Consider the following 11187-nt stretch of genomic DNA (forward strand, 5'->3'; position numbering starts at 1 on the left):
AAGCATCATAGTGTGTTTCCTTTCTTCCATTCACATCTAAGAAATATATCCATACAATTCCACAATCAAAATCTATTTGAGGTGCCAGCCATTTGCAACTAAGGTTCTCTCTTGTTTTTATTAACTAGCCATTCTGGAATACAGGCTGTGCAATTTTATACTGCCTCTTCTGTTATAAGTGGCTTTACAATTTCTTATAAAAACACCATGTAATTATTCCAATATTAATTCTGTTTCTTTATCAGTTTTTAAAAGTATATCTGCTGACACTTCCTAAAGTATTTTTTTCCTGTTCTTCCGCCTATTCTATGTTATCACTGGGCTGAAAACAAGCAGAAAGCTTGTAGACCTGAATGTGTGGAATGATTCACTTAGGGCAGGGGATGTGCTTTGGAACAAGTTGAAATTCATTTTCTCCCCAAACTACTCTTATTAGTTAAGTTTGTAGTGTGGCCTTCTCTCATTTTTAGGAGGGATGCTAAATACCTGAAGAAGGATGGGAAATAAACTTCCAAGAAGATCAATTCTTGATTTCCCTTTCTCCCAAAATCAGAGAAAAGAACAGTCTTAGCAGAGTAGACTTCCAACAACCCATGAAAAAAATTGAAAATTTTTATTACATATTTAACGTATCTATAGATACTGGAAATCTGTTTCCAGTGCTAGCATACTTACTGTTTTTCTTTTAGACTAGTGGTATGAAATGAGTAATCATTGATATGTGTATTTGACTATGTTTTTCAGATGAATAACCCATGCACTAACTTTTGAACTTACTTCATGTATTTAATAATATAGATTAAATTCTCAACAGCGTAATGGCAAAAGGCTGTGTAAAATAAGAATGTCAATCAGAACAAGGAATTTATTTTTAAATAGGATTTATGTGTCACCAATGCTGATATTCTATAGAAACAAATTCTAGAAAATCTACTGTAAACAATTGCAGGAATTAACTAATATTTTACATTATTGAAATACACATCATCCCTCCTTTTTGAATAAGCATTTTGTTTGCTTTTGTTTTCTAGGTATCTTTCCTCCCTTTCTCCTTCTGGAGGGGGAAGTTTGTTTTGTATTAATCATCACAGTTATTTTCTTTGTCTTTCTACAAATATATTGTAAAACATAGTTCTCTGAATATGGAGCTATTTAGCTTGTATCTTGTTTGCATCTATGAACAACGGAGAATGTTGTTAATCACTTTTAACAAGCATAACTGTAAATCTACGCTGATTACTACTAAAGATTTTCTTGAAACTACAGCTTTTCCTAAAACTTTATAGTTGAACGTTGCTGTAATAATGTTGTCAAGAATCTTAGGTGCTGTTTGTTACCTCAATTTCCCTTTTGATAAACTTTCTTGACTAATGCAATTTGCTTTTGTTTGTTTTTCCCCTAAAAAAAGTCACAAGCTTACATTTTCTGTTCCTAACTTAGGGAATAAGATGAACTGTATTCATTGATTTGAATGCAGCGAATACTTAGATTTTACATCTGAAGTACTTAATATCTAGAACAAGGAAATCTGAGCTCTATTTCCTTTTGCTTGAAATCAGATGAGGAAGGAGAGTAATTTTCTACCCAACACTGTCATCTCTGCTTAGAAACAGTTAATAATCATGTAACCCCGTCACTGCTTATGAGCTACCAAGGAACTATTAGTAGAACGAATAGATAACTGCTGACAGAGGCTTATTGGCCCAAATTTGTGACGGAGGGAGAGCAAATGAAGCACTTCTCTGTACAGAAATCTTCTAGCTCCTTTGCAGTCATGCGTTGATGCTGTCTTACAATGATACATTCCATGTGTTGTCCTGCTCATATGAATGATCTTCTGCATGACCCTGGATGAACCTTTGGTGATTTAGTTGAAGCTATTATCTGTGACTGTGTACATTTATATTAAAGTTTTCTTGGGAGCTTTGAATAATATATTGAACATTTTGCTAAGGGAAATTGATTCTGCTTAGTTTTGTTCCAAGGCTGTGTAAATTATATGCAAGTGGATCAAGATATTTGGAGTAGTGATCTGTTACACTGCGACTTTTCCCATTATCCTATTAATCTATTAGGACAGAGAGAAACTTGGATGATTATCTTCTGAGATTTTTGGATCTATGTGCTTTATTTTTCTATGAATGGGGAAGCGTACCAAAATCCACTATAGAAATGTTCTACATCTTGGTTTGATTATTTGGAAGCCATAATGAATCTTCCTTCTGCACAAGAGAAGTCTGGTGCTTAATGTTGACCCAGTAGGAGTTTTAGAATGAAGTCTGGAGATTCTGTGTATCCACAGTAGCTATGACCAGTAACAGAGTGATCCTTGGTCATGAGAATCAGAATAAATTAAGTTGAAAGGAATGAGATGTCATCTAGTCCAGCCCCCACTGAAAGCAGATCATACTAGTTTTGGGTGCTCAGGGCTTGTCCACGTGAATTTTGAGCACTTCCAAGGATGGAGGTTTCACAACCCATCTGTGAAACTTTTTCCAGCGTTCAACCACCCTCATGGCAGCAATTTTTTTCCAGATAAATAACCAGAATTTTCCTGTGGTGATGATCTTCATGTCCATTGTCTCTCATGCTGTCATTTCATCTCCAAAAAGAATCTGGCTCAGTCTTCTTTATACCATCCCATTAGGTAGACATCAGCCTTTTCTCATCAAGGCTGAACAAGCCCAGTTCTCACATGTCATGTGAACACAGACTATAAACTGAATTCTGCCTCTAGGAAGATGAACCAAAGAGTCAATCATTTATAACCGTCTGTAGATATGTTGCTTGTTGCTGTGTTTTGTACCAGTAGAAGGAAAACTTTTAAGGTTTGTTTTCATTCATAGGTTCAAGATACAAGACGTTAGACTAGCTATCCATCCGTATTCTTTCCATCATTGTTGAAGTGTGGATTTTGGGTCATAGCACACAAATCTCTCTCTCCATCTACCCAAATCTTGGGCCTCTTTTACAAATTTGGGTTTATGTTGAACTGAAACAGTTACCATAAGGATAGTATCTTGAGAACAAATTTAATTCACATGCTCAGGGCTCAGATCAGTTCTTGAAATCTGCAAAGGCTGGAGTGAAGACAGAAGTGGTTCCTCTCTCTGATTTATTTCATCTCTGTGAAACAGCTGAGAAGGCACTCTTGAAGGAACTCATTCCAATACAGGCAATTTGAGAGGTGGAATAAAAAAAAAAAAGATGGGATTGGTGGAAATAAAGGCATTGGTAACAGTAGGGCATGACTGGAAGTTAAGGATAGATCATGAAAATAAAAGAGCAAACTGTAATTACTGTGTGACAGGCAAATGGTCACAGAAATCACTGTGTACATCTTAACAAGCTCAGGGTTTTGTGGATCTAAGTCATTGAGGAACAGAAAATTACTTCTTTTTCTTTTAACTCCACAGTAATTTATTTGTGGGCAAGATAAGAGGAAAAAATAATACAAATATTGCAAGAGAGGAGTCATGGAAACCATTGAGTTGCATTTCTGTGGAGTAGCGGGGGGAAATCATTGGTAGAAAGGGGAGGAGAAATTTGCATTTCGGCCACCGTTTTGAATAATGAAATATTTATTCCCTAGGAGAAGAAAAACGGAAACAATAGAGCTGTGTTTATAGTAAAATGGTCATTTGTCCAGACTCTGATTTGTGGTTCATCAATACCTCTTTGTGAGAGGTACTTCCCTGAAATATGCCTTTGTTTCAAATGGAATGCATCCAGGGGCGTATAGTGCAAGGAGTCTCAGTTGGACAGGCTTAAACAAACAATAAGACAGTGCAAGGACTGAAATTAAAATGTGTATATACTTTTTTCTGTGCCATGTTCTATTCATTACCTGATTAAAGCACAAACCAAAACAGTATGTCCTGAAGCTTCCAACCACATGAGTTACAGCTACGTTATTTTTTTTTTAAAGCGAAATGCAACATCTCTCAAAAGGCAATTACCACGCTTTTCATTCTGATTGTTTGACTAGGTTCTAAATGATGAAAATAAACTGCAAAGCTCTTTCTATTTTTGTTTGTTCACAAGGACAAACACCGGCTTTTTTGTCTTTTCCCAGACCACTGAGCCCAGCAATCCAGGGTTATACTTAGAGGTGGTAACAGAGATGACTTCAGGGCACTTTCAGTGCAATACATCTATGTTCTCAACAGGCCATCTGCTTGCCCGGAGGCTGCAATAGTTTTTCTTCTCTCCATGCCCCAGTATTATTTGTTGGGAGCAATTAAGAACTAGGAATCTTGTATTAATACATTTTTGTTGGTCGTTTCCCTGTTGTGATGGCAGTGTGTTTTAAGGCTTCCTTTCTCTGTCACAGAACCACAGCATGGCCTAGTCATAGCAGAAGATTTTGATCACAAGGAGACCTAGGAATAGGGATCTGTTTCTGCTTCAGTGCTTTTTTTCTGCAGTAAATCTTCTCTTCCATTTGCTAAACATAAGCGTCAAGAACATTTCCCCAGATTCCTTGCCAGCCTAGTGTACATTTGGAAACCAATTGGCTGCATCCTACCTCTCTGTTTCTTACTTTTGCCAAATGCTTGAGTCAAAAGGAGCGGTCACCAAGAAGTATAAAAGATGACTGCTGTATTATAGTCAGATAGAGATGGTACTCTACCAGTGGAATCGCATAGTGCTGCTCTAGAGGCAGATTAGTCTGCAGCGAGGCTAGATGAGGCAGAGCTCTGCCACCTGTTTGGTGGTGCTGCAGGTGGTGTTTTTTTTTCTTTTTTTGTTTTTTCCCATCAGTAAAGTGATTTACATATATTTTTGATACAACAGAGTTCTACCAAAGCAGTAAACAGCATGCAAGGATACTGTGATCTCCAGAGCAAAACGACGTACCAGAAGGCTGGCTTCCAAGGAGCAAGGTGAACACAGTTGAGACGCAGGGTGCAAAGTAAGGACAAGGATAGTAGGCAGGGGAGAGGCAGTTTCTGCCACCTGTTGTAAGAGCAGCAATTGCCATAGTATCAAGGGATAGATATGACTAAGAACCAGAAAGTGAGGAACTACAGGAATAATAAATCATAGAGAACATAAGCGAAGGCAGAGAATTAGGAGCATCTGAATACCACGGTGCATGGAGAGTTGACAGAAGTCAGGACAAGTCAAAGAATTTTTGAGGTGACTTGTTCATGGCAAGGTTGGCAATAGTTTCTTTGTTGTATCCACATGATAGCTTGGTTTCAATAGCATGAGCATCTTTAAGTCTGCACAAATAATTGCCTTGTTCTGGTCACAGAACAAAACATAAATTCAGCCCAATGAAATGAACAATATTTTGGCTACTGAAATAGTACTAGTGAAAAACATTGCAGTTACTTTCAACAAAACGAAAGAAATTATAATAAAATTTAGCTGTTCATAAACATTCACAACCACAGGGATAAGCAGATGGTGTCACACCTTGCTCTCTGGCATGGATCAAATCCTTCCTCTCACCAATGGGTCTTTAAAAATCTCTCTCTCACTCCCAGGGTAATGCTACCTGTCCTTCGCATCATCACAGTATTAAAGAATACTAGTGTTGTCTTTCAATATCATTCGAAATATCAAGGAAAAGCAATGTTTTCTGATCATCAGCAAGTATGGACATACATAAGTGCAACATCTTAGCAGATAAATCATGAAAGACTTGTCCTGCAATATGGTGGTTTCTGCTTGTTGGAACATTTAGAGAGGAAGATATAAGCTTGAGCCTCTTTAAATAGAAAGAGGTTTGAAATCCAGTATTATTTTTTTTAACCAAGGAAAATGGCATATAATTAAAAAGATTATGAATAAAATAAGAGCTTTAAAATAGTTGATTCTAGAAGTATTTTCAGCCTAATTCACATTCAGTTTTGAACTAATAGATACCTTTTGGGGTGAATAAATTCACAATGAAACAAAAAAGTTGCAGTGTTCTAATTGTTGTGCTGCGTGCAATACATCTAAAACATTGGGAGTCAAAACATTCCTCAGTTTTATGCTTACATATTACAGCTATTTGTTACAACAAAGGCGTAATGTTAAGATGGTAATTTAGACATAGGATTCATTGTTAGCATTAAAAGCCTCACTGAGGTCTGCAAAAATGCTGTAAACTTATATTGCTGTATAAGCTTCCAAGCACAGATGTGGGGAAAAAAAGGATGAAGGACAGCTGTAGGTATCTCATTCTGTTTGAGTGAGGTGCAGTACTGGTGAAGTTACTTGTCTTTAAAGCATACAGCAAGAGAAACATTACTAACAGGCCACTTTATATCTGCTGTGGGATAAAGATCCCGTAAATGTTTTTCTTAAGTTATAAAAGAGGGTGTATCCTCACAGCATGAAACCTTGAGCTATCACAAGATCTTAATTCTTGTCTTACCCGTCAGAAAGGATCTGCTGGAGTTCATTTGCTTCTTTTCTGCCAGAACAGATGGCACAGAGGCAAAAGGTGCCGGAATAAGTGAGGTCAAGTCAGCAGAGCAGTCAGGTAATTGTAAAGACACTGTTTCATTATGTGACAAGTAAGGACATGATACTGATAGTGACTCAGAAATTGTTTTGTAATCCTTGCTGTACTGCAAGTGTTGATTAGAAATAACCCTCAAAAACTTGACTCCACATTGTAATTAGGTGTGAAATATCATACAAACCTTAAGGTATCTGTGAAACGGTATGCAAGTGGTATTAGTGTGGCTATTGGGTAGAGAATAGCAACCGAATTTTAGACAGGAGTTGCTGAAATGCTTTTAAGTCGCATAGTAAACGTGAAATCAAACAGACCTGACCCTGTGACTTCTGATGTATAATGTGTGGTTATAGCTTATGTTGATCAAACCATGCATTTAAGGAGTTATACAATTAGTGTAATCAGTAAGAAAGCATTGTCATCTGTTTCTTAAGCATCGTTGATGAGCTTCTCACAAAGTGAGTGTCCCACATCTATGTAGCTGGAAACATTTACATAGATACCTTCCATAAGTTGTATGCCAATGAGTGAGTATGGTGCCTAGCACAATAATGGTAATAATTGACTCTACTTTTAAATGATATTGCGAGTTTTGCTGGGTCACTAAACTCTCTAAGTGTAGGAAATTGAATCTTAAATTACTCTAGCGTTCTTGATCATTAACGTTGCTTGCCTTATGGGGAGTCTAAAAAAGGAGTGTTCGTATGAGAACAGACCACTTTTGGACTAGGGTCTCTAAGGCTCCTTATCCCAGAGGCAAGAACCTGGAAAACTTCTGGTCCCAGGCTTTGAGTAGAAGTATGAATGAAAATCTTTGTTCAGTTTGTCCTTGAGAAGTCAGTCACATCTCCATTCACTGTAGGTTTCAAAATAAATTTTAAATTATTTATACACTATCACAAAATACTTTGTTTAAAGGGAATTAATATTTTTCCAGTGCTAAAACTTCTGAACATCCCCAGCAAGTCTTCTCATGTATAGGCCTTAATGTTGCAGGCTCATACTGGCTCATACAAATTCCTATTCCAAAATAGCAACATCTAGTAGATGAAACATTTAGTAAAATAGTTAAACAACTAGAAAAAGGTCTGCGTAAGGTTGGAAGTTATACTATTTTTTTTAACAGCTGCATCTAAAGGCCAGAGTTATGTCCTGCTGCAATATCAAAATAATGTTAGGAAATAATTATACGCCAGCTATATGAAACAAGAACTACAGTTAAGGCTCTGACTTTTCTGTTGTAGACTAATCCCTTGGAGTTTAGTGGTTGTGTTTACCTCTCAAATTTTGACTAATTTGGGGTCTGCAACAATACCAATTAGCACTGAAAATCAAGGAACTGTACTGCTATCCTGCTCTTCATGCGCTGCTGTTGTGAAAAAAGCTAAAACTTAAAAAAGCCTTACTCTGTAAAGTACTACTATTATTTGTACTAGCTAACATTTCATACAGTTGCAGATTCTAATAAGGTTAAAGACCAAATAAAAAGCAAATCAATCATTTAAGGTTTAAGAGACTTGTGATTTATGATCCTCTATTAGGGCATTGCATTAAGAAGTTAGTTAATTCTTCTGTGCCATCAAGGCAGAGGTGGAGGAATGAGTGTTGATGTCTTATTTGTGTTTGCAAGTCAGTCCTTTCATTTTGTGCAATTTCTTATTTTGGCTGGGTTGACTTTCATCGCTGAGGTAGAGTTTGAAATACCTGACTGATGCTTGTGCCACAGGTGTGGTGGTTGGTGAATAACCTAATTTCCCAATCATAGTTGTAGTGATGCTTTCTTTTTTAAAAAAAACATTTTGGTGAAATTAGGATGAGAATTTAACCATGGAATGAAGAAACTGGCAGTGACTTGTTCTTTGTGAGATGCTGGGAGGACTTCAGTGAGGCTTAAATAGAGGCTTAACTCTGTCTCTCTCCACAGGGATAAACTTCCTGTTTGTCGTGCTTAGTTTTAAACATCTTCTAAGAGAGAAGGAAAGGGTTGTAAATATGTGACCCTGCGTAATGAATCCTGCAGTAACAAGCTCATGTGGAGGGACCCATGCTGAGTGTTTAGATTTCCTGTGTGATGTTCAAAGGGCATCAGGAGCTGGGTACCGCACAACTCTCTCTTGTTTTCAAATGACCCTCCAGCCCATCTAGTCTACCAACCATCCGTATAGAGAAACTGCCTTTGAAGCCCACTAAAGATCCGAATAAATATTTCAATTCTTCTTATCACTGGTATACGAACAGATGCTTGGTGAAGACAATTCCCTTCTTAATCTTCATGCTTGACTCACTCGTAGGCAAAAATCACTGGATCGTGTCATAGGCTGAAGTTTGCCTCGGCAATCCATGCAGTTTTAATCTATTTACAGTGGTGGGACTGGATTCTCCCCCAACCATGCCTGTAAATGTCAGTGCACTGATATTTAGGTGTATATCTACCTAAAGCATCATCAATTGAAGAGGCATTAGCTTTAGGCTATATGTGGACCACTGGATTCATGAGTACAATTTGGAAATCATTTGTACATGTGACTAGGAATGGTGAGGGCTTGGAGAGCTGAAGAAAACAAAAATTGACCACTTCTACTGTGCATGACTACTTAGGAAAAAGGTTTCTTAATAGCATATACATCATTTCTTTCCAGCAATAGTTTCCTGGAGGATGGGAGGTGAGGTATAGATTATGTGTCAAAGTCAATATACAAATGTCACAAATTACTGTGATGCAGCCATGATTGTCTAAGTATTCTATAAGGAGATAACGATTTTTTTCTCCAAAAAATATTACTGCTTTGTATAGTTTCCCTGGAAAGATTAGGAACTTCATGGACACAGAACGTTGGCTGCTCTCTGCCTTTTGAGATACACCTCGAAAAGATGGTGTAAGTGAATTGTGGACCACAGATGAAGCAGTGTGTTCCAAAAGGGATATATTAGAAAAAAGCAAAAGAGGGGAATTTCAGTTCAGAACAAGAATGCACTGCCCTCTTATTGTATAACTTTACATAGTGTGGGTCAGGTAATATTACTATCGGACTTTATTTCATTGCATGCACAAAGTCAAACTCTTTTCTCTGTCAAATCTGTGCTATTCCATTAATAGATGAGCAGGAAGATCTGTAGCAAAGTGAATGTTTGTAAGTGCTAAACCCAGCTCAGATGCGTGGTAAGGCTCATCATGGGATGAGTGTGAATCCTCATTAAGGTACAACTCGCCTGTTAATAACAATGCATCTCAAAGAATGCTGTGTGTTGAACATACGTGCATAATAAAACGTTACAGAACAAAATATTGGGGGGCATTTAAATCATACTGGAAAATGTGGTATCTTTAACGGCATTTTATATCAAATGAAGCATCAGAGGTATAACTGGCGACAAAATGTGGTAAGATCAGGGCAAATCAACTCTGTCTCTCTACCTATCTACTTTCACTCTCATAAACCAAAGTTTTTACAGACCCACCTTAGCCAGGTAGAGAAGTCAGGTTAAAAAACTGCTTTGTCTCACCACAAGTGTATAAAACAGCTGAATGAAAGTGGTTCTGTAAATAGAAGTAAAACAACAGATGAGCACAGCCTTCAGATTACTGGGCTACAAAGGAGTAAATGAACAAAGATTTTATTACTGAGATTATTGTTGAATTCAGTCTATAAATTTTTTTTACTCTTGCTGACTTAAGAGAAATATGAAAATACATGGCAATTTGCAAGAAATCTATATAACTTCTGTAAGCTGCGATTCATAATAAATTAATATGGGTATAATGTGAATGAGAATCCCTAGCATTACATATTCCTAGTGTATATCCATTGATATTGTGCTTTGCTATAAATGTTTTTAAAAAAGCATTGGACTTGGAAGCTTAATTATGTATTGAGTTAGGATGTACTTACTGAAGTCTGTCGAGCTTGAGGCTGCCTGTAGTTTCCACAACAGAAAAGTGATCCTAACAATGAGTAAGTCAAGGTAATTAGAGTAACATGATAAATCTGGCTAGTTACAGCAGTGACTGTCTTCCCAGCATGCTGCTGTCTGCTTAGTCATTGCAATCTCTTCTAAGAGAAGTCCATGATCCGTATCAGGATTTTCCAGCTGAAATCCTGTATCATAAGTACATTGTTCATGACACTGGATTAACAGCACTGGCTTTATACTGGCTTTTTGGTTCACCTCCCTACAAAAATGTAGTCTGTGAAATAATTTTAGAAACTTCTCTGCAATATGTATTTGAAAGGATTTCACATTAGAATTGTAGTTAACCGTTTTTTAAAAGTTTTACTGCAATGCAATCATAGCATGAGGAATTCTTAATGAATTTGATAGAAGTCATGTAATTTGTGTTGCTTACGCCATGAATATACGCATATATTGTCTTTTGTGTATTTAAGTGGTCAATAAAAGTGGTCAATAAAATCAATACATTTGTAATTTAAGTTCAGAGGGCTCCCGTGAGTCATAACTCAGGAGATCTAGTTCCAGTTGCTTCATTTGTCAGATTTTTGTGACCTCATTCACATTACTCGATCTTTTGTTGCCTCAACAGAATGGCTTTGAAATTAACATCAAACCAGTTACTTCTTCCCCAAGCTTTTTCCACCCATCTTTGAGGCCTAAAGGGTAACTAATTCTAAATGTTCCTTGTAGCGGGGTTGGGAAGGAATAGCATAGATTTTGCAGCATCATTCAGAAAAGCTACTGGGGAGAAAAATGCAAAGGTTTCACATTGAAAA

General features: G+C 37.1%; 1 long non-coding RNA gene across 1 annotated transcript; it reads right to left on the reverse strand.

The window, feature by feature from the left end:
* Window positions 1-470: 470 nt before the first annotated feature.
* Window positions 471-10375, reverse strand: LOC308194829. Its single transcript, XR_013950905.1, has 3 exons — window positions 10351-10375; window positions 9920-9998; window positions 471-4959 (listed from the first exon to the last, which is right to left on the reverse strand). It is a non-coding gene; the product is annotated as an uncharacterized lncRNA (long non-coding RNA).
* Between the last annotated feature and the right edge of the window lie 812 nt (window positions 10376-11187).

The sequence above is a fragment of the Anser brachyrhynchus genome, assembly GCF_964034855.1.
Source record: "Anser brachyrhynchus genome assembly, chromosome: 4".
NCBI lineage: Eukaryota > Metazoa > Chordata > Aves > Anseriformes > Anatidae > Anser > Anser brachyrhynchus.